At 48.8% G+C, this 27,719-nt stretch overlaps 2 long non-coding RNA genes across 3 annotated transcripts; both read right to left on the bottom strand.

The window, feature by feature from the left end:
- Window positions 1-7,272: 7,272 nt before the first annotated feature.
- Window positions 7,273-19,493, bottom strand: LOC140686886 (uncharacterized). The gene is made up of 12 exons (XR_012060888.1): window positions 19,261-19,493; window positions 19,061-19,142; window positions 15,740-15,826; window positions 15,246-15,405; window positions 14,281-14,365; window positions 14,064-14,151; window positions 12,208-12,336; window positions 11,733-11,865; window positions 11,292-11,345; window positions 10,821-11,015; window positions 8,943-9,052; window positions 7,273-7,547 (listed from the first exon to the last, which is right to left on the bottom strand). It is a non-coding gene; the product is annotated as an uncharacterized lncRNA (long non-coding RNA).
- Window positions 19,494-21,601: 2,108 nt separating this feature from the next.
- LOC140686898 (uncharacterized) lies at window positions 21,602-24,310 on the bottom strand. Of its 2 annotated transcripts, none has more exons than XR_012060902.1 (3): window positions 24,107-24,310; window positions 22,027-22,147; window positions 21,602-21,761 (listed from the first exon to the last, which is right to left on the bottom strand). It is a non-coding gene; the product is annotated as an uncharacterized lncRNA (long non-coding RNA). The 2 variants fall into 2 exon arrangements; XR_012060901.1 differs by lacking the exon at window positions 24,107-24,310 and adding an exon at window positions 22,453-22,700.
- Between the last annotated feature and the right edge of the window lie 3,409 nt (window positions 24,311-27,719).

Below are 27,719 nucleotides of genomic sequence, written 5' to 3'. Positions count from 1 at the left end.
ACCCTGGGAGATGAGGTTTCGACATATGGATTTTGAGGGGATGCATTCAGTCCACACATCGGCTAACTCTCCCAAACATGCAGTCATCAAACCTGTAGCTAATTTCAAAATAATGTTTATATCTCTCTGCCCATTTCCATTCCTACATCTACTAACACTGAAGCCCTGCTACATTTTATTTCTTATTTTCCTTGTGAGGTTTAATTGATTCCTCTAACTCCAAGGATTCGCTCACTCCAGTCTGCTTGACAGCCCTGCCAGGTAGGTCTTCCTTAAAACACCTTCCCACTTCACCTGGTTGTTTTTAGGTGTAAATGTCAGAATTCTCTCCACACCCCATCCTAGACCTTTAATCCCTTACACTACCACTCACTATGTTATTTTCCTATTACCACTGTAACAAATTCCCATAAGCTTAATAGCTTAAACCAGCACAGAATTATTAGCTTATGGCTGTGGATGTCAGAGATCCAACACAGTTCTCATTGGGATAAATTCAAGATACCAGCAGGGTTCCTTCCTCCTAGAGGGTCTAGAAGAGAATGTTTCCTTTTTTTTTTCCAGTTTACAGAGGTCACCCACCTTCCTTAGCTTGTGCCCGTCAACTTCCTCCATTTTCATGGTCAGCAGCCTTTCTGAACATTGCTCCATCGCTACACCTCCCTCTGATTTTAAACTCAGCTGGGAAATATCCTCCATTTTAAGGACCCCTGTGATTACATTCAGCGCACCTGGACAATCCAGACTACTCACCCTATTGTCTCATCTCAGGATCCCCTTGTCCCATCCCACTCAGGCAGTATGTATGTGGCTGTGACATTCACCTTGTGTAACATTTCCTCATGAGCAATTTATGGTTCAAGGCACTTATAAGTGACTTTTTGTTTTTCTTCCTTATCCTTTCTACATTCAGTTTGTCTGGTGAGATTATATGAATCCTTTTTATTTGTGCCCCTGCACTAATCTATAATAATGTATCATGGGTTTAAAGGCTAACTAATAGACAATTTAGGAGACAGAAATCCTCTAAGATTTTTAATCCTAAAATATCTGTCATCCCTTTTGCCATGTACAGTAACATGTCACAGGTGGCTACCCTGTGGCCGGGGAGGGACATGATTCTGCCATCACACTCCCCTCATTCTCACCAATGTGCTGATCAACTAACCAAGGATCTATGCTCTACAATTCACTCACTTCCTCCTCCTTTCCATTGACTATCCTGTTCCCACCGCTTCCTTCATTCACCACATCAGGATTTCATGACCACATTCTCCCCTAAATGAAATGGGTATCTTGCATCTAATGTCTGACAGCTGTTCTTATTGTATATGCACACACTGACCTACACATAATCCCGTCCATCTCTTTATTTTCCTAGAATCTTCCAGAAGAATCAGTTCCATGATGATGATGATGATACTGACAATGATGACAGGGGCCTCTCAAGGATTCTGATAAAGAGGGAATCGATAAAGGGAGGGAATCATTGCAAAATTGCCCCAGAAACAGGCTTAAAGGTAAATAACTCTTATAGTGTTTAATGAAATTGACTAATATTTAACTATTTTTAAGACTTTATATCACTGAATTTAAAATTTTAACGGGAATTTTCATTCACCACTAACCAAGATTCAACTCTGGGACCAAAATCTAAGGATTTCTGTCTTCTAAAAAATTGTCCACTAGCCTTTTAAACACGTGATCCTTTTAAAAAGTTTAGTGCTGGGCTGAAAATAAGCAGGATTCATATAATCTCACGAGACACAGTGAATGTGGAAAGACTAAGAAATAAAAACAAAAAGCCATTCATAACGTCTTGAACTTTATGTTGCTCACAGGAGAAAATGTTTGCCAATGTGTGTGTCACATCCACATGACGACTGAGTGGGATGGGGAAGCTGATCTTCCTCATCAGTCATTTATGCTGATTTGTTAGATGCCAAAACAGTTTCCTCATTGAAATTGCTTCTAACAAGTATGGAAGAATTTAGGTTCTACCAAAAGCAGGCTAAATATTTTCCCCTGCTTTCAGGTCTCTGGACTGAATGTCCCCACAAGAAGGACATGGTTATGTTTCATAGGGAAGTCTTCCTGAGAAGCAACAGGCTTTTCTAGGGCAGAACTGCAGGGCCCCCCATGGAGGGCTGGAGGAGGTCTAGAGGGGACACTGGAAAAACAGCAGGAGTGAATTCAGATACTGCTGCTCAGGTCGCCAAAGACAGCATTGCTATCTCTAAGGATATGACATTCTCCCAAATTTTCCATGAGTGAAGGAGCCTGTGAACACTAAGCAGGTTGTTAAGACACAGCAGCACATAATTTGCGTGACAACACAATTAGAGTATGATTTGATATTTGGAAAATAACTAGCCCATTGTTCTTTGAAACTGCAGCAGTAGCAATAGAAATAAAAAAGACTGAGCCGTCTTGGAGACAACAATCAATAAACAATTCTAAATCTGCAGAATTCCTTGACAATATTCAAGCAATGAGCTAGATGTGTGCTGCAGATACCTCTTACTGCAGGGCTCACTCCTGCAAAGCATAGAACTAGTTTCTCAGCACACAGAGGGAACCAAGTCAAGATTCCTAATCTTTTGAGATTTACTAAATGGCTGGAAAGATCAGACAAGTACATACAGGCAAATATGATTAAATGTAATCAAATAATATCAAATGTGATTTGAGCACAGACGAAAGAGAAATTCCTTTCACCTGGGATCTAGAGAGACTTCTTCAGAAAATGTGGCTTTGGAGACGGCCAAAGACATGGGTGGAATTTTGGCAGAACTGGATGTAAGGAATTTAAAAACTTATTCTATAATTCATATAAAAATTCAAAGGATCCCAAAAATCCAAAACAACTTTGAACAAGAAAAACAAAGTTGGAAGACTTGCACTATCTGATTTTCAAACTTTTTTTTATAAAGCTACAGTAATCAGAAATTATGGTGTTGGTGTAAAACAGGAAAATAGAATAATGGAACACAATAGAATGTTCAGAACTAAACCAAGACTTATACAGACAATTGATTCTCAAAAAGGATGCTGTGGAGAAAGGATCTTTTCAGCATGTAGTGCTGGAACAATTAGATCGTGATACGCAAAAAAAAAAAAAAAAATGAACTTTGATCCACACCTCACAAAATATACAAAATTTACCTCAAAATGGATCATAGATCTTAATAGGAAATCTAAAACTATAAAACAGCTAGGAGAACAAGCATAGGCTTAAGGTTTATGGCCTTGGGTTTGGCAAATTTTTCTTTGCTATGACACCAAAAGTATCATCTATTTTAAAAAGAAACTGATAGAGTGAACTTTATGAACATGAAGACTCTTCAATGCTCTTCTAAACACTGCTAAGCAAATGAAAAGACAAGCCATAGACAGAAGCTATTTGCAGATCATATATCTGATAAAGGTCTCTCTTTGTATCTGATCCAGAATAAAGAGGTCTCAAAATTCAATAATAATTCAAACACCTGAATGAATGAGGCCAGAAAACACACTTCAGTAAAGATATCCAGATGGATAATAAGCATATGAAAAGATGCTGATTAAAGGTGTCATTAGTCATTAGAGAAATACTTTTAAAAACCACAGTGAGATACTAGTTCACATACATACTAGAATGAATACAGTTAGAAAGACTGACCTTACAAGGTGCTGGCAAGGAAGTAGAGCAACCAGAACTGATACACACCACGAGGAATTTACAATAGTACAACCATTTTGGAAAAGTCTTTAACAGATTCTTTTAAAAAGGTAAACACCTGTGTACCATATAATCCAGACATTCCTCATCTGGTGCTTTAGAAAGGAAAAGCATATGTCCATACAAAGACTTGTAACCAAATATTCACTGCTATTTTATTTATAATAGCACAAGTTGTAAATAACCCATGCATCCATCAAGAAGTAAATGCAGAAAGAAATGATGGTCTATACAAACACTGCTCACAATAAACTCTTCAGTAAAAACTCAGCACTAAACAATACTCTACTATAAGACAAACAAGCTATTAATACAGCAACACAGATGATTCTCAAAATAATTACACTGAATGAAAGAAGTCAGACAACATAGAGTAGATACTGCATGAATCCATTCATATAAGGATCTTGAAAATGCAAACCAATATGTTGTGATAGAAAGCAGATCAATGGTTCCCAGGGGAAGAGACGGGGAGGGAGGGAGGGACAACAAAAGTCAGGAGAGAAGCTTTGTGGGTGATGGGTATGTTCACTGTCTTGAGTGTGGTCATGGTTCCTTGGGGATATACTTACGTCAAAACGTATTAAGCTGTACACTTTAAACGTGTGAAAATTATTTTGCCAAGTATACCTCAAAGCTGTTTTAAGAAAAAAGGCACTTTAGTCCTGATCCACCTCAGAGCCTGATTGGAGTGACATGATCAGTCCCTCACACTGTCTGCCTAACGGGAAGGTAGAAAAGCTCTCACGGAAGATAACATGGATTTTTCATTTGCAATGTCTGCCATGTAATAAAGAATTTCTAGACATGCAACATGTCCAGACTATATGACAGATAACATGAGAATAAGGAGCATTAGACAAAGGATGCAAACCCCAGGTGATGTAGGCATCAGAGTTACCAATAAAGGCTATAAAATACTTTTAATATATTCAAGAAAATAAGGAAATGATGGGACAATAGATAACAGGGTAGAGACTTTCACCAGAGAAATATACTGGAATGTATTTTTAGGAAAAATCAAACTGCTACTCTAGAACTGAAGCTTTCAGCTCTGGAAACAGGTAAACAGAGCTAATTAGGATCCCTTTTAAGTAAAACTTTCAGTAATTCTGGGTAAAATATAACAACAAATTAACACAGAGCTAACTATGGAGAGAGAAGTTCCCTGATGACAATACAAAGAGGACACTTAAAGCCCAGAGTGGTCATCTTGTGAGCTGATGCCACCGCACCCTGGAGGGAAGGGGTTTTCATCTGCACATAAATAGGGATACAATGTCCATGTAGGAAAAAGGGTCCATACCAGATGTAGAAGACTCTTCCTCTATATCTATATAGTCAGAGACAGAGATGTAAAGTGGCAGCAGAGGTCACAGTGACACAGGGCCCTGGGCCAAGGAGTGTGAGCACCTCTGCAAGCTGGGAAAGGTAGGATGATGAATCCCTCCCAAGAGCCTCGGTGTGGAACTTAGCCTTGGCCACTCGTTGGTTTTAGCCCACTGACATTGACTTTGCACTACTGCACCCTAGAACAGTGAGAAGATGAATGTGTATTGCTTTAAGCCACTGAGTCTGTGGTCCTTTGTTACAACAGCAATAGGAAAGGAACTCAGGAACCAATATGAACTTGAACCACAGGCTGCCTGCTGTGCTGGCAGGAAGTCCTTTGTCTCTGATCCTGGGGGAGTGTCCTGTCCTCTGGCAGCATCCACAAACTACCTCATGCTAACTTGGCAGTTTGCAGAGGGTTAAATCTTATCCCTGCACAGTTCTTGATATTTAGTTAATAAAAATGATGGTGTCATCATGGGTATTTTTCCATCTTTTAAATACCCTTCAGTCTTCTAATAAAGCTACTTCTAATTAAGAGACCGTGTAAATAGTTTTCAATCTTCATAATAAATAACTGTGGTTTTATCTGGTTACTTAAATTATGAATAATAATGTTCACATTTGTAAAAGTTATTAAAATCAACATTGTTTAATGAAAATATCATTTCTTTTCGCATGAACATGTATTAACTACAAGAAATGTTCCATGCTTTCTTCTACGATTTACTGTTAGAGCCTTAAAGAATAATATTTTCCTCAAAAGATATTACGGCAAAGGGATTTCTTTTGGTGGAACTGTTCCGGCATCAAATCTGGTGCATGTCTCAGACCACTGGCAACATAGAGATGATAGAAATTAGGAGGCATTATAAACACAGAATCATTTTTAAAGGAATTAAAAAAACTGGATGTGTGTAAACAAAGAATCAGAGAATATTCTGGTGAAATAAATGTATTTTTCAGCTTAAGCAAGACATGGGGTGAATAAATCTGAAATGAAAAAACCACCCAGAGATTAGCAGCGAGTCATGCATGCAGTGTGAATGATCAAAACCAAGTTGTTTCCAAACCAGTGTGCAGGCTTGATGCCTTCATGAATCAAATCTGTGTGGCACCAGGCCACCTCGAATACATGTTGATGAGGTATTTATAAGCCCTTCACCATCCCAAATCAAAGCCCACGCACGAGCCACAAGACCATCACCTACACATTTGGAAAACACACAACATGGTGAATAGCACTTTTCTTGTTCAGTAGCCGGTGGCAGCGAACTGTCAGCAGACAGAGATACAGGGACACAGAGGCACCTCCCCTCACTCAGCTGATAAACTTCCGTGCATCCCTGGGAACAGGATTGTCATAAAATGCACCATGGATTGATTCTCCTCCTAGGAAAGGAACCGTAGTGCTGTCATTAGGTTTGAGCAGGGGTGGGTGGAGGATCTCGGAAGAGTTGTTTCAGCACACCAATAGAATTCTTGGCCACCGTGACCACGAAAGACAAGTCCCCTGCCATACCGGTAGGCACTTGGGCTCCTGACAAAAGCTGGGCTCAGTAAAGGGTTGAGTAGAAGGCACAGACCTGAGGGATGCCCCAGCAATAGGCAGGAGGTAGGGCCTGGTTTATACTGCTCTGGGTGTATCCCAGACTCATCCGAATACGAAATCAGAAATTTGCAAAACAGCAGAGCTGGGGTGGATCATCTACTCCAGACTCCTCACCTTACAGTTAAAAGGGTGGCAACCCTGACAGGCAAAGCAACGTGCTAAAGGCAGAGCGTGGAAGTCGCAGTGCCAGATGAAACGCAGCGTGCAACCCCCGTTCAAGGCCGCTGACTCTGACGACGGGGCCAAGGTTTCCAATGAGGAGAATAAGACAGTGTAAATACTTTGTTCCCCCTAAAACCCCAAATGTTTTTTAAAGGCACAAAACTCACCTTAACTAGATCTCTTCTGAGGGGGCTCTCTTCTGCTTCTTCGTCTTTCTGTCTCCATTTCCCTCTCTCAGACACAAACACATTCAGTTTTGTGAAAGGGGACTTCCTTCCATACAAAGACAGACTTCACATCTTCAGAAAGATACCTGAGAAAGCACGTTTCTCAATTCAAGTCTTTGTGTGAGTTCTGGGCAACTGGCTTATTTTCTAGAACAATCTGTAGTTACAAAATCAGGAAATCATCTTCCACAAAGGCAGAGTTCTGGTCCGTGTTGATAAAGTTGGGGATGTCACATTTCATGAGTCTGTTCGGCTCCTCCTCTGGCCACCTGCTGCATCTGATGGCTTCCTGGAGCCGAATAACACTGTAAAGGGCTATGGTAGGGATACCAGCTTTGGCCTTGTCCAAGTGGTCCACTTCATTGATGTAGCAGTGAAAGAGGGACCTAGATTCGTCATTGCACTGCCAGAGAACACCTTGGGCAGCAGCGGTCTTCCAAAGTCTGACACAAAGCTGTTGAGTCTAAATCTCTTCTCGGGAGACTCTGCATTGCTACAAAGAAAACCAAAATAAAATATCGTTCACAGTGTAGCTCGGTGACCTAAAGAATCATAGTTTTTGCCATCTACTGAGAGTAAATCCCTGCACAGAGCATGCTGACATGCACTGGAATCGAAAGACATCACTTCTGAACACATACAATTAAACCCAAGGCAAAAGTCTAAAGTGAGGGCCCATGGACCATCCTAAAAAGACATCGTTCCCTGAGAATCCTCAATATTGGTGCCTCGCACACCAGTGTTTCTCCGTGGGACACTCAGATCTCTTCATCAGGATTCGTTAAAGTGCTTCTTAAAATGCAGAATTCTGGGGTGCACACCCTCAGAGTCTCCAGAGGTAGCGACTGGTAGTCTGTATTTTCATAGCCACCAGGATAACTAAACATGCTCAGGTTTAGCACCGCAGTCTACATCGGGTCACCTGAGCATCGACAATTCTGTCTCATGGGATGGGGGGTGCCATGTGTGTCAGGGTGCTATCCTACCCATGTGTCTCCCCTGATTCTCAGAACTGACAGTGCTGCCCCATTGGGCACGAAATACCACCGTTTCACAATGCATACGCAGGGCGCCCGACTGAAAAACAATCAGTGATAGGAGAGGGGACAAAACTCAGCTTCCTGTTACCTTGTTTCACTTACTGTGGGACGAGTGATCAATTCAAGGGTAATAAATCAGTGAATGAGTGAATAACATGACTCGCGTTAGTCCCACGAGTGCCTGGAAGAGCAAGCCTGGGCACATTGAGAACCATAACAGCCCATCTACTTAAATGTCATCCTCCACAGATCTATGTAAAGGTTACTTCCACCCAGGCAGTGACTCCAGAAGGGCAAGAATCATGTATGAACACACTCTCAAATCCAGAACAGAACCTGACAACAATTAGGCTCTGGAGTCTGTGTTTAGCAAGTGTGGAATCTCAGTGATTCCAGCTCTTACACCTTGCCTTCCCATCCCACCACACACGATATGGCCCTTATGTCCAGTTCTCCCGGGGCTGGGGCCACGGAACCCATTTATAGGACTGGAAGAATCTGATCATTTAAACCATCCCCCAGATTATCATCAAGAGTCACCTGCATTTCAGGGATCAGTAATCCCAGAAGCTTTGCAGTTCAGGCAGCTGAGGGATTTTTATATCAGCTCTGTCTTCTACTGTGACTGCCTGGGTGACATCAGACAAGGAATTCTGAAAAGCCTGAACTTTTCCTTTCAGGAATAATCTAATTAACAAATCTCGTTGACCACTCAACAAATGTGATGTGAAGATCAATAATTTACACAGGAGTACAACATTCATTAGGTCGTGGATTTAGAATCAGAGGAAAATCATTTTAGAAAGATTGACAGAATGTAGATTTAATGCGAATTTAAGTATTCTTACCTTTCAGTAAATCATCTTCCCCTACTTATCACTTCACCCAAGTTTAAAAGATGTCTGAGAACAGGGATGAGTGTGTCAGCAATCTGAGACCCAATAACCTAAAATGTCACCTAGGAAAAAGAGGGGAGTAACACATTTTTAAAAAGCATGGTGAGGATGGCGGGGCCATCCCCAACCCCAGACTAAGAAGCTCTGAGTAATAGCTTTCCTGCCTGCCTGGGGCATCAGCTGATGTGAAAATCCACCCAGAAACCTCACTGTCCAGCAGCTCTTCCATAACACAGGCTACACTTTCTCAGAATTAAGAATTGCGTCCAGTAACCACTTCGCTGAAGAATAAAGACAAAGGAGAACAAGAGAGTTCTGCCCCTCCCAAGGGAGAGCCCAGACCTCGGGCTGCATGCACTGCGCCCACCTCCCTGGAGAAGAATAAACTGGAGAAGGGCGTTCTGCGAAACTGCGGCAGCAAAGGTTGAGATGGGAACAAATTGACCAGCTGGCCAGGGACAGCCCCCTCCGTCGCTGCCTTGGCGGCTGCCTCAGCCCTCTCAGCCCATCCTGCCCACCTCCAGTGGCTAAGCTGTCAGAGAAATTGCTTTGCGACCTGGAGCAACAGAGGCTGCCCTCAGGCCAATCTGCGGAAAAGATGGGAGCTAAACCCCCAGCTCCCGAGCGGCAGGCTCCATACCCCCGCCAACACCCCGACGCCCCCGCACCCTACCGCAACCCCGGGGAAATATGACCCGGAGAAGTGTGACCTGGGAACGAGGGGCAGCAGAGGCCGCCCCCACGTCAGGCCTGCAGAGAGATTGGAGCTTATCCTCCAGCTCTCCAGGGGCAGCCCCTGTCCTCTCCACCTCCTGATCTCACCGCGCCCACCTTCCTGGAGCAATCAGACCAGGTGTGGGGTGTCAGGCGAATCTTGCGCCAGAGAGGACGTCCCCAGGCCAGGTCAGGGGAGAGGAGAAGAAGTGGCCCCATTAGGCGGGGCAGCCGGCCGTCGCAACTGCCTCTGCCCCTCGACCACATCGGGCCCGTCTCCCAGGAGCAAGCTGACCTGGAGACGGGCATCCGGCTTCTTGGGCAGCAGAGGACGCCCCCAGGATTGGTCACGGGGAAGAGGAGAGCAAATTGACAGGCTCCGCGCTGCAGGTCTTCTACCCCCGCCATCGCCACCCCCGCACCTTAAAGGCACCGCCCAGGGCGCCCCTCCCCCAGCAGGCTGAGTGGGACAGGTGCGTCTGGTGACCTGGGGCAGGAGAGGCCACTCCCACACCAGGCCATCGGGGAGACGGGAGCCAATCCACCAGCTCCCCAAGGCAGCCCCTACCCCCGCAGCAGCCACCACTCTTGCCCATGACCTCACAGTGGCCTTCTCTAGGGAGCAGGCTGACCTGGAGATGGTCGTCCGACGAACTTGGGACAACAGGGACCGCCCCCAGGGCAAACCATGGGGGGAAGTGGGAGCAAATGGACAAGTTCCATGGGAAAACCTGCCGCTGCTGCCACCACCCCCAAAGTACCAAGTCCAACTCCCGGGGTCAGGCCGACTAGGATACACGCGTCTCATAACACAGGGCAACAGCGACCGCCCCCAGGACAAGACGCGGGGAAGATGGGAGCAAATGGTCCGCTCCCCTGCTGCAGGCCCCCGACCACCGCCACCCCTGCACCCTGACTACCCTGCCTCCCGCCCCCAGCAGGCAAAGTGGGACAGGGGTGTCCCGGGACCTGGAGCAGCAGAGGCCGCCTTCAGGCCACGCGGTGCAGACATGGAGCTAATCCACAATCTCCTCTGGGGCAGCCTCCCTATGCCTGCAGCCACCACCTTACCAGCCCCCTGACCGCACCGCACCCATCTCCCAGGAGCAAGCTCACCTGGAGTCGGACCTCAGGCAAATCTCCGGCGGCAGACGTCGCCCCCAAGCCAGGCCGTGGGGGAGAGAAGAAATGGAGCAACTCCCTGGAACACATCCCCTGCCCCTGCCGCCTCCGCCGCCGCCTCCCAGGAGCAAGTTCATCTGGAGACCCGCGTCCCGCCTCTAGGGCAGCAGAAGCCGCCCCTGGCTCCGCCTCCGGGGAGAGCGGAGCGAATTGATCGGCTCCCCCGCGGCAGCCTCCCTCCCCCCGTGGGTCCCGCACCTTAACGGCCCCGCCCCCACTCCGCACTCAGCAAGCTGAGTGGGACAGGAGTGTCCGGCCACCTGGGGAAGAAGAGGCCGCTCCCAGGCCCAGCAGCCGGGACAAGGCAGCTATTCCACCCGTTCACCAGGGGTAGACCCGCTCCGCCCCTCTGCCGCTGCCACCGCCCTCTGACCTAACCGCCCCACCTACCAGGAGCAAGCTTACCTGGAGTGCAACATCTGGCGAATCTCCGGCGGCCAAGCCCCACCCCAGGCCAGGCTGCAGGGAAGAGAAGAAATCGATCGGCTTGCCCGGGCAGCCTCCCAACCGCCACCGCCGCCGCCGCCGCCCAAAAGCATTGCAATAGCCTACCGGGGTCAGGCTGACTGCAAGGATGTGCACTTGCCTTCTTATCCTGGCCAGGTCCCTGAGCACCTCCCTGCATCCCTACACTCCCTGCACCTCTGCACCCCTGCTACTCTCTGCAATTCTGCATCCCTCCACCCCCACATCCCCTGAAATGCCTGCGCCCTCCACAGCCCCTGCACCCCTGTCACCAGTTACACTTTTGCACTGCTTACACTCCTGCACCCCTGCATGTCCCACACACCACCTCTTGGGCCTTTGGCAGAGTCTCTGCTGTTAGACCAATGCACAGTGACTCACTCTTTGCCAGTATATGATGCATCAGTGGACGTCAGGGGTTGCCTGCAGGAAGGTACATGTTCCCGGTCACTAGCCTGGGCCACTAGGGTGATCTCTGTGAGGTCACCCAGGACGGGTTCAGAGATGCTGTTCTCTGGGAAGAGAGGAGTTGAAACCGGTCTTGAGGGCAGAGCTGTGCTCACCAGGCCGTCCACGCTTCATGTTTTACACAGGGCTTCGGAGAAGTGAAATGGATCCGCCAAGTAATACCGGCCTGCTGTGAGCCCACCTCAGTCCTGGGCTCTGAGTCAGACCGACTGGCTCCCTCAATCAGGGCCCAGTTTGGGCACCTGAATGGTCCCTTTGAGGCATCCCAACAGTTCTCAGGATGAAGTCTGGCTGCTTCCACCCCATGGCCCTCCCTCCTACTGTGCTGGCCTCAGGAAGGTTCCTTATATGGGGAAGAAGGCAGCCCACACCCTACCCCACCCCTCACCTTTCTCTAACCCAGGCTGGTGCTCTCTCTGCCCCTCAGAGTCTGGGAAGCCATCCCTCTTCAGTTATGTCCCTTCTGAGATGGACTTGCTTCCACTCAATTCTAGGCGAGGATGCACCATGGAATGCACTGGGTAAGAGAACCAAAATAAATAATTTCTTCTGTGAGGTTGTCTGTTTATCTACTGGGGCTGGGCTGTGTGTAGTTTGCTACAGCTATTGGTGTGAGAGGCTAAAACAGCCTGTGTGTCCTTGTTTTCATCTCCCCGCTGTCTTTGGGTTTTCCCTAGACACTCCTGAGACATTTACTTCTGTTAGTATTATTCCTGTTATTACACACGGGCCCTACTGACATGGAGGTAAGGTGTTGGGGGAGCGGGACAGAGCAGGGCATCTGCAGTCCTGTGATTAGTTCTCATTGAGCCTGTGCCCTGAGCTGTGACCTCCACAAGTGTGTCTCTTTCCCCCCACCCCAATTTGGGTGACACAGAAGGGATTTCCCTTCTCCCAGGTTGGTTAGGCTCTGGTAAAATAATTTCTCATTAAAAAAACAAACAAAAAACAACTTCCCCCAATGAAACAGAATGTTCTGGGTGTATTTCAATACAGTTATTTTCTCCTCTCCAGGCAGGAAGCATGAGGAGTTATCCTCTGACCTTCATTCTGAGAACAGGACACGGTCCTGGATGTAAAATACATGAAAAAGAGCATGGGGCCCCTCTGACTGGCCCCCTGGAGTTGTCACACTCTGATTTCCCCACACTGAGCTTCCTGCTGGCCTCAGGGACCTGTTAAATCTGCCTGCCCCCGGGGTTCTTACAAAAGCAGGTTCTGCCTTGGGAGCTGTGACTCTCCAAGCCTGCCCGCTGTTCCCTTTGCAACCTCTCTGGGTTGGAAGCAGCTTTCCCCCTCAGTCTTCTGGGATCTAAGAAGAGCAGTGGGTTTGCAGCTCCCTCAGATCTGGTGTTATTTTCAGGACAGGAGGAAGAACTGAGCTCCACACGAGCTGGACCAGAGGCTGGAATACTCCCTTCCTCTGCCACCGTGCAATCAGTGGCTGTGGTTCTAGCCGAGTTTCTGAAGATGTGGACTTAAACACACATATCCCAGCCCTCACAGGAGCACACAGTCCCATAAATCCCCCTAGTTTCCACTGGTAACTATGGAGCCGATGGGGACACGGGTTTCGGGACCACAGAGGCCTGACTGCACGACTTGCTCCGTGGCCTATTTACGTGGTTGCTCCGGGCCTTGTCTGAAGTGGCTTGTTTACCACACCTGGTACGTGGGAAACACAAAATAAGTACTAGAACCTTCACTTTTTCTCCCTCCAGGGCCTTCAAACGTAGAAAGTAATAAGTGAACTCAGACAGCCTAGGCACCACAATGAGGTCCGTCCAGCCTGGCTCTCCTGAGTGATGGGCACTGACTTGCACCTTAACTCGGAACAGTAGGGGAACTGCCTTCCTCTAACTGGGCCTCTCCCCACACCAGGCACGCCCGCAGCTTAGACGGGGCCAGCTCCCCAACTGAGGTGTGTGCTGGTGGCTTCAGTGTGACCTGGCCCTGCCGGGACATGAACCTGCAGTGAGTGAGGTGGAGGGTCGGGTGGAGGGGGGTCCCTTCTGGGGTGGCAGGGGGCCCGGTAGCACCCCTCCCAGCCTGGTGCCTGGGGCTCCCTAACACCTCCTACAGCTCCTGGGTTGGCTCCGGTCCTGGCCACTCCACACACCCTCCCAGTATCTTTTAATTATGTCCCTTTTCTGCTTTTATCAGCGAGAAGTGGCTTCTGTTGCTTGTTCAGTGAAACAGTACATCGGGAAACCAGACTACTTCTAACATCAGTAAAATACCAACCTCGGTCAGCTCGCCGGGCAGACCGTGCAGCACAAAGGCCTGAACAGGGCTGTGCGAACGGCTTACGTGAAGGGTCCTCAGCATCTGTCTTCAGAGATACAGAAGCTGATGGTTCAGGTAAAACCTCAGGGTGGGATTGAGGAATCCAAAGCTGGTTGGTTTCAAAGGCTAACTGTTCAGACCAGACCCCTGAGCTGTGGTCAGAAGCCTGGCTCACCGTCACGCAGACTCAGCGCCCTAAGTGCCGGGTGGGGCCGGTGCTGTTCCCTTTGTAGGCTCTCGTTGGGGATTCAGTGTAGCCCCTTAAATACAGCAGAAATTCCAGCCCCATTAGCCCCCACCCTGAGTGTTCCATGACACAAATCCCGGGAGTGTTTAATTTTCATCTTTGTTTAGGAGGATGAAGTTGGTTCAAGAGAAGACATAAATTCACACTTAGTGATACAAGGTCACAGCCAGTACTTCCTCCACGGAGAGCTATGTGCTCCCACAGTGGTGGCTGGGGGCTCGGCAGAGACCCTCTGCTGGTCCCAGAAGGACTCGCTCCTCTGGCCACAACTCATGGGTTGGACAGCAGATCCAGAGGGTGACAGAGCATCTTTCCTGGGAATTTGGAACTGACACATAGAAATCAAGTTCACTCATCTGGAGTTTGGCGGAGGGGAGGGGCGGTGGTTGGAAATCAAATGAAACCAGAGCATGAGAGACACTTAGAAGTGAAAGAGCGAGAGACAGAGAGACTGAGCTTGTGAGAGCAAATAGTCAGAAAGAAGGCAAACAATCAGGGGACAGAGGAATTCCAGCTCCTGACTGTCTAGTCTGTCCCAGCCCATCAATGACCCCGTGAGATGTTTAATAACATTCCAGTTTTGCAGATTAGGAAACAGGCTGAAAGAGGTGGGGGCTGGGTTTGGGTGCACAGTTAATTCAATTGCCACTGGACCCCACACTTCCCATTGCCTGAAGGCACCCTAATCCTCACTGGGACCCCTGTGGTCCCCTGACAGCCCAGCACCCTGATCAAAGGGACCCTGCGGGAGTGGGAACCCCTCTTGAGTGTGGAGAGTTCCCTGCCCCGAGATGCCATGCATCAGCAAGCTCCCGCTCACCCCAGGTTAACATCAGCCCAGCTGTACAGTCTCCCAACCCGCTTCCCTCCCTGCCAGGCACCCCCAACCTTACCACCGAGTGTACTGCAGGAATTCAGGCACAGGGATGCCCAAATCAACACGAGCCCACCGGCTATAGAAACAGCAGACTCCCAGCCCCACCTGGGTTGCGAGGGGACAGAAGGTGTCCTCAACTTTCATGTGTCTAAAACAATCTTCTTCAGCTGGAGGTTCTAGAGAAAAATAAAAGGTCCAAAACATAGTTCGGTGAGGAATTCCTCCAAGGACCTGACTCCAGTGTCTACAACCATGTGTACCTACCCCCGGAATTGGGGTGAAGGTGGATTATTGATCAGCACAACCCCTGGTGGCCCAGCTCCTTGGCTTGGCTGCCCAGAGGGGGCTGGGGGAATGGGTAAGGCCAGGGCACTCAGGAAAAGCACAGAGGACCTGACCTCTCCCTTCTGCACTCGTAAACCCTTCCCCAAATCTCAAGGCATTGGACAGAGATCCGCCACAATAATGAGATGCTCCCATCTCTTCACTCACTCCTGTCGGTTCACTTACATGCTGAGCATCCACTGGGTCCCAGGACAAGACACATAGAATGGCTGATGGGACAGGCTTGGTCCTTCCCCCTGGAACCTGTTCAATCTGATCAAAGAATGATCACTCATAAAGAGTTTCTCAAAATTATACAGAGACCAAAGACCAACTGCAGAGTGAACCAAATTTAAAAATATATATGAAGATCCCCCAGTCTCCCCGCCTAAGGTTAACAGCATAAAGCAAAAAATTCTTGCCTTTAATCACCAGGGAAGTTGTCACCCCCTCTCAGGTGGAAAGGAGAGTTATTCTTTGAGCACGTCACAGAAGTGCTCCATCGGATTGGACCAGGGCATCTACATTCATTCAGCAAATGTGTATAAGCTCCTACTACATACGGGAATCTCCTAACTAGACCGTTCCCAAGGCTCTCGGGCTTTATCAGTCAACAAAATAGACATGACTCCCCATCACTGGGGGCTCAGAATTTTAGCAGAGGAAACAGGCAGCATGTTGGGGTAACAAGAGTTTGGATAAATTTTTAAAAAAGAGTGATATGAGCAAACTCGGGTGATGGCGGTGGGGTGGGAGGCAGGCAGGAGAGAATAAGGCAATCCTGGCAGATCTCACGGAGTAATGAACTTGAAGCAGAATAGATCCGGAGGAAGAAGGAAGAGCCGGAGCCAGAGGCCCCCAGAGTGAGGGGGAGAGTGTGGGCAGAGAGGCAGAGCACGCCGGGTCCTGAGGCCTTTGTGACGACTTTGGCTCCTAATGACATGGTGACCCGTTTAGTGAGTTTTGAGGGGAGGGGTGATGTAGTCCAACTTATGCTTTTGTGTTTGTGTTTTTTGGGGGGAAGTAATTTATTTATTTTAATGAATGTGCTGGTGATTGAACCCAGGATCTCAAGCACGCTAAGCATGCGCCCTACCACTGAGCAACACCCACCACCCCCAATGTATGTTTTTACAGGCTCCCTCTGACTCTGTGTGGATGAGAGATTGTAGGAAAGCAAAGATGGAAACAGAAGGCTATTGGTATCCAGGAAAGGCTGAAGGTGGCTCTTAGGAGGGCGGGGAGCAGAGAGCAGGTATTTAATTAAGACAGAATATCCAGAATTTTCTAACAAGCTGGATTTGCTGTCTGTGAGTGTAAAAGAAAGAGAGAGAAAGGACATGGTTCCAACATCTGGGCCTGGACAATGGGAGGGATGTCCTCTCCAGATGGGAAAGGGGATGGGAAAAGGTGGGGCTGAGCAGGTGGAAAGGGGCTGGTATCAGCTCAGTTCTTCAATGTCATGGTTAAGGGGTGTGTTACATATTGCCACAGAAGTGCCTAATAGGTAGAGGAATCTGTTTTCTTTTTCTTTTTAACATTTAAAAAATATAATTAAACATATTAATTGTATTATGTGAATGATTTGGGAATTTTGTTTCATGCCAAGTTATATGTTATATATAGCCAAATGGAGCATATATCAAAAAGGGGAGAAATGAGGGCTTTCACATAAACTGACTGTCCGTAACGTAGGTAAAATTTCAATAAAACCAGTCTTCAGGGCAAAAACCTCATCTCGGTGTTACATAAAAATAAATGAAAAACGACTATGTTGATGTACCATTATTTCATGTTACATAATAGCCCCAAACTAACAGTGTTTAACTATGAGGCTTGTAGAAATACTATTCGCTTTATTCACATAAATACAGAAGTGCAGAAATGTTCTAAGGTAGAATTAGCATCTTAGTGGAAATAATACATATTTGAGCATTTTACATGCTATATATGTACTGATTCAAAATTTGGAAAAGTAATTTCATAGTAGAACATATGTATGAATGTGAAAGCAAGATGAATGAAAGGAAAAGAATGTGATGTGAGTCTCAGGGATAAAGGCTCAGATGGAAAGGGGAAATCAGGGAATTTTGGAGAAATCGAGAAATTGATGGCATGCCAATTTCCAAGGCTGGGTTGCTTCCACCAAAGGAATAGCAGAGAGAGAGAGGAGAGGCCCAGGAACCCACCCTGGGGAACACCCACAGTATATGTTTGGAAAAAACAGGAGACATTGGCAAAGGACCAGCCAGCAGGCCAAAAGCAGAAACAGACAGAGAGATGGGCTGGAGGTTGAGTGAAGCAGGAACACGGGGTAGGAGGGATGGAAGAGCTGGGTCAAATGCTGCCGAGGGGCCAAGCATGATGAGGAGTCAAAATTGACCACTATATTTAGCAACATGGGGTCACTGATGGCCTTGACAGGGCAGTTTCCATAGAGCGAGGGATCAGGCGAAAAGCCAGAATGGGTGTAAAAGGGGATGGCTCAAGAGAAGATGCAGACAGTGAGTTTAAACAACTCCTTAAAGATTTGCTGCAAAGACACAGGGTGGCAATTGGTGGGGGTGAATTAGGGTCAAGGAGTGCTGTTGGTTTAAGAGGATGGACGTTTATATACTGATGGTGCCAACTAGCAGGAGAACAAAATAGATGAGGCAGTGAAAGAGAGGATGGTTTTGGGAGTGACAACCCAGAGAAGATGGGAGGGATGGGGCCTCGGGGACTTTTGGAGGAACTGGCTTTCGATGCCACTTTTAATAAGCGGTGGGGCACCGAGAGTGAGGTCACAGACATCAGAAGGCGAGCGGATGTGCTGGGAGTTGCTTGTGAAATTTCTCTTCTGTTGGCTTGTTTGCTTGTTCAAAGTAGAAAACTAACCTTACCAGCTGAGGAACAAGGAGGAAGAAAGAGTTACTGGAGCCATGAGCAGAAGATAAGAAAGAGCCTTCCAGGGAGAATGGGACAGTAAAAAGGGCAGGGGGAGGCGGGGGAGTGCGCTCCCAGAAAGTTACATTTTCTCTTTGACGTCCCCAAATGTGTGACGTGTTATTACCCTTCCTGCTGTCTACAAAATAAAAATTAATTATGGTTCAGAGGAAATGCTATTTCATTCTAGGAGGCTGCCTGTTTCTCAGGAATGGTCATCTTAAACTGCAAATATTACAAACAATGTTGAAAAGATGAACCTGTGTACCTAAAATCCCCTATTTTCTATTAATCTGTTTACTACTTAGTTCCCCTATCAATAACACATAACAAATACTGCCATGATGGAGGTACATCGATGCTTAAAAGGAAATGAGATCTGTATCCTTTTGCTAAATTCCATGGCTTCCTTAATATGCAGTTCCACTTGGAATTTAGGAATGTCTGGTATAAGAAGTGAGAAACAGTTTGAGAAAATCCCGGCTCAGAATTATACATCACAACCACATCTCACAAGTATATACAGCCGTAAAAAAGTTTAAAAGCAAAACTCCGTAACTACTCTTAAAGACCTTTGCAAACCTGGGCCTGCCAAGATGTTTCCAAACTGGAAAGGAACTCCAATCTCTTGCCTGGTACCGGACCAGAGGCTGGCCAGCCTTTTCTGTAAAAGCGAGAGAGTAAATATTTTCAGTTTTGCAGATCATTTTGTTGTAACCATGCAGGTAGGCAATAAGAAAGCTAAGAGCACTGGGCGACAGGAAACAAACGGGCATGCCCACACTCTCCCTTCCACTCAGGGCAGCTTCTCTGTGGTGGGGAGCTTTGCCACAATCACTTGCTTCTTTTTTCCATTGGTTTCTTTGTTTCCACCTTACTGCTCGAGCTCAGAACTTCAGGTGGGCCTGGTCCTTCAGCACCCATGCAGAGAAGGCTGAGCGGGGTTGGGAACCCCACCTGATGGAGAAGAGAGATTACTGGGAGGGACATTGTGGAGGCCACCATGACACGAGACAATCACACCTTCCGGGGTGAAAGGGAACGAAGACAAGGGAAGGACACAGTAGTGGGACCCCTAGGTCGCCTGCCAGGCTTGTTCTCCCTCCACGGCAACCATGGAGGCCTGGGGGGTGTTGGGCTTCAGCTACGGTGATTAGGATGAAGGGACTCAATATAAAGGACCCTCCAACTCCTCACTAGGTTCCAAACGCAGCCCCTCTAATTCCACCCTCTGAGTTTCTGGAACTCTGCTGGAAGAATACATGATCAGGCCAGAACCAGAGCCCAAGCCAAACATGACAGGGGCTCGTGGGGCTGTAACCCCATGCTCAGTGGTCGGGGACTCCTTGCAAATCTGCAGAAATCCCTGTTCCACCTCATTCCTGGGAGAAACCCCAGATCTCCTCCTGCTCTGTCTGTTCTTCTCTTGAGGCTATTGTCCTGGAGGGATGCTGAGTCCTTGAACCTGGTCCTCCAAACGTACATAAGCAGCCTGTTCAATAAAACAAATTATGCACTTTTTCACATTTGCCAGTTTTTTGATTCCAGAAAGGCTGTGGGACTCATTCTCACAGTCTCCTGTGCCCCCACCACATGGTGGCCCTCTGCTCATGTAAACACGATTTCCCACAACTGCACCCTGCCTTCCAGCTTGTCAGAGGGGAGTGTCCCACAAAGACACAGGTGTTTGTGAGGATCCTGTCCCCCAGCAGAAAGCCTGCTCCTGGAGCCACGGACAGGGATCTGGCCTCCTAAGCCGCTCAGCTCTAATTCAAAGCCTAAAGTGGGGGCCCCGAACATTGCTGAATGACTTTCTGAATCTCCTGGACTGGAGGGGACTGATTTTCTTTCCAGGAATGGAGGTAGCGCAGCCTCCATTTTCAGGGCTGACCTTGACGATGGATCTAGTTCCCCCGACTGCACCGCAGGAAGGAGAGGCCCTTCCATCCCACAGGTTGGAGACCCAACCCAAGGGAGTACTGAAGCAGTGCATTGCTGCCAGGTCCAGCATCCCTGCAGAGTGGCCTCTGCCCTTGAATGACCCCCTTCCCAGGGCCTTTCTTGCCCGGACACCACCACACCCCAGGCTGTGCCAGAGCTCTGGGGCTCTGCGTGTCCAGGGCACACAGGTGGCACCTGAGCCAGATGTCCCCTGGGCCTCAAGGGAGAGAGGTCTGCTTCTGCATCAGGGGAAGGTGACCCCACAAGGCTGGCAGGACACTCTCAATATGGACCTCCAGGAGCCCTGGGAGCAGTTTCCCTGCAGGTGTTAAGAGCCATCATCAGGAGGGCAGGGCCCTCTTTGTGCAGACCATCCAGCAGTGCTGGGCCCACGTGCTGACCTCAGAAATCTACATGCCCCCAGGATACCCCAGGCAACCTCACAACTTCGTCACTTGGTGACCTGGGTACCACGAGCTCCTTGGCCATCCCATGAGGGTGGTCCTTGCAGGCATGGTCTCCAGGTTCTCCCGTTGAGAAATCCCCCTGGGTTTCTGTGGTCACAGAGCAGACACCAGAAGATTCTAGTCCTGCAGTGACCCCCACAGCAGTCAGCTCCCCTGTGCATGTCCAGGGACAAATGACAGCAATTTATTGCCAGGTACCGTGATGAACAAGGGGGTGGGATTCCATACTAAGTTCAGGATCCTGGTAACTCACTCTGCACCCCAAAAAGCTTCCATGAGAAATGTGTGTATTGGGATGTCTGTGCCCCTAGAAGAGCTGTTCCTGAGGGTTCCTGGGACCCTCCAGCCCCTCTCAAGGTTCTCAGATCCTGGGTCTAAATTTCTATCTGCCTCTTTTGGTGTACGGCCACCTGTGTCTCGTGGTCATGGGTCACTTTATTGCATGACTTGGCATGTTCTTAGTGCTTGTCCTCCACCCCTGCACTAGACTCCCAAGATGTTCCCACTGACCCTTGGCTCCCTGGGTGGCTCAGGGGGCCCTAAGTCTGCACCCTTCACTCTCCTCCTCTACCCCCACCTCTGGGGCCACCCCTAGGTGGACTTGGAGGTGTTTGTAAATGAGTCTTACACAAGGACATGTCTGGACAAAGCAGGACCCCACCCCCGGAAAACTCACCTGCTCCCTTCTCAGAAGAGGACCCCACAGCCCCACATTGCCTCCCAGGGGTCTACTCAGGACACAGTCCCCCATTTCTGGGCAAGGTGTCTCCCTGGAATCCTTGCTTCCAGGAAGAGTCTCTCTGTCCTTCTTCAGAGTTTAGAGGTGTTCCCATGTCCCTGACCACCAAGATGCCCAGCACAGTCCCTTCAGTGACCTGGAGAGACAAGTAACTTATGTGGCCACAGGTCTCACAGGACACACCTGCTGGGACCCCAGGCTAAAGGGCTGTCCTTCTGCCTTCTCAGGTGTGGCTCCCGTGGTAACTTTTTGCAGGGGGCCCAAACGGGGAGTGTGGCCCAAAGCAGTTCATGGGGCTCTCTGGGCAGGGAAGACTTGGGCCAGGTGGCCTTGCCTGGTTTCCCTGCTGGGCCACTCTGAAAACCCCCGCTCCTCTGGCTGTGGCTGGAGGCCCCTCAAACCTCAGGGCGGGGCTCTTTCTCTCAGCCTCCACTGACTCCAAAGCCACGCTGGTGCTGGCGAGGGGAAAGAGCTTTCTTGCCTTCTTTTGGCCAAGTTGCCACAGGTGGATGCTGCGGGGAGCTGAAGAGAGAGGTAGCACTTGCTCAGATGTGAGTGGTTGAGCAATTTGACACCCTGTCAACTAGCCTTAAACATTGGAATGAGGTCTTTCCCGGTAAAGCTGGAAGTTACTTTCAGTAACTTGTCTAAAGATTTCTTTTTTTTTTTCCACTTAAAGACTCATAAAACCTCTCCCAGGTTATTCCTGGTATGGACCATTATCCAGGGATCAATCAGGAAATGCAGGAGGAGAGGGGTGGGGGTGGGGGAGAGGGGAGGTTAGATCAGAGCCCACGGAGAGGGGATGCCCCTCCCAGGAGCCTCACACTGGGCAGTGGCTTCTGGCATCCAGCTCTCCTGTTCTCAGGCCCATTCCATCTGCGGGGTTTTCCAAAAACATAATGGTGGAAGGGCCATGGAGGACACCTAGAACTTCCAGAATAGACAGGGGGAGCAGAGTTACCATGCTGGCCCTGGGTTTGGAGACAGACCTGCAGTGGAGACCACAGGCTTCTGAGAAGCCAGTTTCGAAATAAAGGCAGTATGCACTGGAATACCCGGCTCGAGAGAGTGCTTCATCATAGACATGTAATTTACATAGTTCTCACCACTAAATTCTGTGTTCCCAACACGCTACATGAATGACGGCTTCAACACACATTCATTTCTGAGATGTGAAAAAGTGTAGAGCCGCTCTTTCATCCTGCATAATGGGCATGGCTACACTTAAGAACACTTACCAAGATTTCTCAGCAAGAGCCAATTTCGAAATAAAGGCAGTTTGTGCAGGAAAACCCTGTTGGAGTGAGGGCTTCCCCATACACATGTAAGTTATAGAGTTCCCCTCACCATGAAACGCTGTTCCCAACATGCTACATGCATGAAGGCTTCGACACACATTCAGTTCTAAGCTGTTAGCATGTGGAGAGCCGCTCTTTCATTCAGCACAAAAGGCATGGTTACACCCAGGAAGATTTACCCAGATTTCTCAGCTGCTTCCTTCAGCCAGATTCAAAATAAAGGCAGTTTGTGCTGGGAAAGCCTGTTGGAGCGTGTTCAGAGCTGTTTCGGGCTGTGTCCCAGCTGGAGGGTGCAAAGCCCAACCTCCAGAAAGAGGGACCAGGACCCCACCCGCCAGGTGGTGTTGCCTTTGTAGGGGAACAGTGATCTTTGGGTAAGATATATTGCGGCTCTCTCTAAAAACTGCTTTGACTTAAGTTTGCATCCTAGTCACCAGTTCCAGGACAACAGAAAAGGCATACCCTACATCCCTTTGCACTCAACTCTTCCCAAAAGAGCAAATATTTGTCCATGAAAATACCAGCTGCTCTTCTAAGGCCCCCTAAATACCCAGCAGTGTGGGCGGTGCACTCTTGATCAGGGACAGGTGGAGAGGGAACAGCGGTCCTCCAGCAGGCTTGGCCTGGTGTGGCAGCTGCGCTGTGGGTGCGTGGTGGGGAGGGAATGCAGGGAATCCTGTTTGAGGGGCCTCTGTGCACGCCTGCATTATAGTCTGAGGTTTCATACAAAGGCTCCAGGCATCCTAACTGGTCAGATACAGCCCCCACCCTTGGGCTGGAACCACCAGGAGATAAGTACCTGTAACAGGGACGGTGCCTGGTGTGGGGAGAGGTCATGGGACACTCTGGGGGCAGGGGCGGTGGTGCTGGGGAAGGCAGGGGATGCAGTGAAGGGTGGAGGGAGCAGGGTCCTTTGCTTGGGGGTGCGAGTTCTTTGGGAGACCACAGGGAATGGCACACATCATCCCCACCCTATACCCCAAATTCCTAGCCCCGCCAACACAGGGGCTGCTCTGCACCCTCTCAACGTGGCTCTCCTGTAAGACCGCACCCAACCAGGCATCTGGCACCCTGCCCTACCTCCCCTCTTGGGACAGATCCCGTCTTCTTGGAAACTGCCTAGCAGCGCGTATTCAAGGCCGGCAGCCGGCCTGGCGGATCTGCACTTCAGGTGCCCTACCTGGCCAGCCGTGCCTGCCTGGGCTCAGTCCTCTATCTTGCCCACCGGTAGCCTGGGTCCACTTCCGGTGCAAGCGGAGGCCGCGGAGCCCAGGCTGAGCCCCGCACACAGACAGGTGAGGGTGCCCCCGCCCCGCTGCCCCGCCGCCCCGCCCACTGTTGGCAGCATTGCCCCAGCCTCCGGCCGGTGCCACCTGCAGCTGAGGACCTCCGCGCGGCCCCGCCCGCCCCGGCCCCACCCAGCTGCCCCATAAGCCTCCCCCCACCCCCGTCCTGGCCGCGCCCTTGCTCCCATTGGCTCCGAAAGTTCTGCTCTCGCACGTCTAGCCTCGGGAGGACGCAGACGCAAGCGCTAGGGGAGGGCCCCGCGGCGTTGCCATGGATAAAGACGCCGCGCTCCTCGCGGGCCGGCGTGCGCTTCTGGGGCAGGCAGCGGGCTCCGGAAGTGTGCAGCTGCCCGGGACCATGGCGGTGTTTGCTGCTGGGGATGGCGGCTTGCTTGGCCGGGCCACTAGTTCTGGCCGCGTCAGTCGGCGGCCGACATCCTTTCTGGGGCGGCGTCTCACAGACGGTAAACGTACGGCAGCGCCGTTGGCGGGGCCAGTGGTCATGGACCGGGGTGGGATCCGGGTTGGTGTGGCGGCCGGGGAGGGCTGTGGTGCCGGGGAGCGGGTTGGGGCGGGGGGGACAGGGCTGGGGCACAGCCTCCGGCTTTCCTCCCCCTCGGGCTCTGGGGCTTGGACCGCGAGTCCGGGTAGCCCTGCGTGGCCGCGGCCTCCCAGAACCCCTGGGAAGGGCAGGTGGAGGACCCGTCTTTTATGAAGCGGGGCCTTACCCGCGTTTTGAAGAGCCCCAGAATCAGATGTTGGAATAGGGTGGTTTATCAGCCTTGTATATCAGCAGGGAAATTTCAGTTCCATCCAGATGTTGGCTCCTTCGCTAAAACTCAGGAATAAGACAAGGGTCAGTGTCAATTAGCAGTTATCTAGGGCTTGACTCAAAATAGACTGTGCGGGGTGTAGAGATGGTAGATGGGCCCTCCCTTTCAAGGTTGGTAGTCTTCTGGGATTAGAGGCCTCAGTTGAGGATTACATCCTCATCTGCAGTAATGGAGGTTGTGGGAAACATTAACACAGAGAAGGGAGGGGTGTTGCTGCGGTAACTCATTAAAGAAGCCAGGACACTTGCCTGGCTCTTGTGTAGGAGAGTCTCGCCTAGGGTAGGGCAGCAGTTATCAAAGTGAGTCCGAGGCCCCTAAGATGCAAGACTATTTTCGTAGGAACGCCGGGAAGTCACCTGCCTTTTGCACACTCTTGCACACCCGAGTTTCCTGTGGGGTTTTCCAGGGAAAACCTAGTCTGTGATATCACAAAACAGGTAATGTAGAGGCAGATAGAATTAAGCTCTCACCAGTCCAAAAGAGATTCTCAGAAATTAAAATCACTGCTATTCCTCTCATTAATGATTTTTGTTTAGAAAAATATACTTATTTTTTGCTTAAGAGTATTAATGGTATCATGTAGTAGGTTGTTATTATTTTTAAGTGAACGCATAAGCATTTTTTAAAGTTCTTATTTAACTTCTAACACAGGAACTATTGATAGATTTAACCCACATAAACAGCAGCCTTTTGAAGTCCTCAGTATTTAAGAGTGTACAGGGGTCTTTAGGCCAAGAAGTTTGAGATTCCCTGGAGAACGGGTGCTCAGGTACTAGTCAGGTGCTTAGCGTTGATAGACAGATGCCAAGATGTCTTCTGCATGTGCTCCCGGACTCGAAATAATTGGCCACACAGAGATCGGTGGGCAGTGCCTCCACTATACAAACCAGAAGCTGCTGAACGTGTCTTGAGTCTAGGCCATGTGCTGTGCAGAGATTCCCATTGTATCTGTTCTATCTAAGCCGGGATTCCTGTGCAGAGACCTGGCTCTGAAGACCCGCTCTCCTTTGCTCCCTGCCAGGTACCTTCTGTGTTATGTCAACCCTCCGGAGGGCTTCAGCCTCCGTAGGGGCGTCTGTATCCACATCGCCTTCCTCCTGAAGACCCTGCTGAAAATGGAAGAGTCGGTGCTGGTGATACCCCCTTGGGGCCGCCTCTACCATTAGCAGAGCCTGGACATCCACCAGGTCCGGATTCCCTGGTCTGACTTTTTTGATCTCTCAAGTCTCAACAGAAACATCCCTGACAATGAGTACGAACAGTTCATTGCAGGTGAGATGGTGATCGTTTAACTGGGGCCAGACGGTTTTTGTTCTGGTTCCGATGTGAACATCGGGCCGTCTTGCTTCGGGTTTGTCAGTCTGCTTAGGGGCCGTGCTCATGTTTCCTGCACTGCAGGTGAATTTGGTCTTTCCACAGTTTTTCTCAGGAAATATATCTGAAGTGTATGAGCTCTGTGTTCCCTCCCCTCTGAAAACCCTGGCCTTCTGGTGAGATGGAGCGGTGACAAGGAGGCCACTGCCACAGAGGCCTTGTCCCAGCAGGACTCGCTCCCTGGGCAGTAAGGGCCATTCTTACCTGAAGGAAAACACGATGTATGTGTACCATGGGCCATGTGCTGGAGAAGGTATGTAACCTCTCATTCAGTATAATTTGGTCCTGCTCAAGCTTCCCATTTTACTTTTTGTAGGAGGTAAGATTTGAAGATTTTCTTTGAATACAGCTATTTAGAGCTTATCTTTTCTTTAATTGAAATGTGCTTGATTTACAATGTTTAGTTAGTTTCAGATATACAGCTGTTTTGTTAGTTTCAGGTATACAGCATAGTGATTCAGTTGTACATATACATAGTCTATTCTTTTTCAGGTTCTTTTCCATTATAGGTTGCAAGATACTGAACATTTTCCCCTGTGTTCTACAGTGAATCCTTGCTGTTTGTCTGTTTTACATATAGTAGTTTGTAATTGTTAATCCCAAACTCCTAAGTTTGTTTCCTAAGTCTGTGAGTCTGTTTTTGTTTTGTAAATAAGTTTATTTGTATCTTTTTTAAAAATTCCACATATAAGTGGTATCATATGTTACTTGTCTTTCTCTGTCTGAGTTATTTCACTTTAGTGTGATAATCTCCAAGTCCATCCATGTTGCTGTAAATGGCATTATTTCCTTCTTTGTTACAACTGTGTAATATTCTTTTATATCTAAATACTACATCTTTATCCAGTCATTTGTCAGTGGGCGTTTAGGTTGCTTCTATGTCTTGGTCATTGAAAACAATGCTGCTGTGAACATTGGGGTGCAGGTATATTTTGAAATTAAGGTTCCCTCTGGATATATGCCCAGGAGTGGGATTGCTGGATCAAATGATGTCTTTTTTTATTCTTTTGAGGTATCTCCATATTGTTTTCCACATTGGCTTCACCAAACTACATTCCCAGCAATAATGTAGGAGGGTTTCCTTTTCTCCAAGCCTCTCCAGCATCTATGGTGAGTGGATGTTTGAATGGTGGCCATTCTGAGTAGTGTGAGATGATAACTTATTGTAGTTTTGATTTGCATTTCTAAGATAATTAGCGATATTGTGCCTTTTTTTCATATGCCTATTGGCCATTTGTGTATCTTCATTGGAGAATTGCTTGTTTAGTTGTTCTGCCCATTTTTGGATTGGGTTGTTTAT

Source organism: Vicugna pacos, chromosome 18 (genome assembly GCF_048564905.1).
Source record: "Vicugna pacos chromosome 18, VicPac4, whole genome shotgun sequence".
Taxonomy (NCBI): domain Eukaryota; kingdom Metazoa; phylum Chordata; class Mammalia; order Artiodactyla; family Camelidae; genus Vicugna; species Vicugna pacos.
This window is presented reverse-complemented; position numbering and strand designations above follow the sequence as displayed.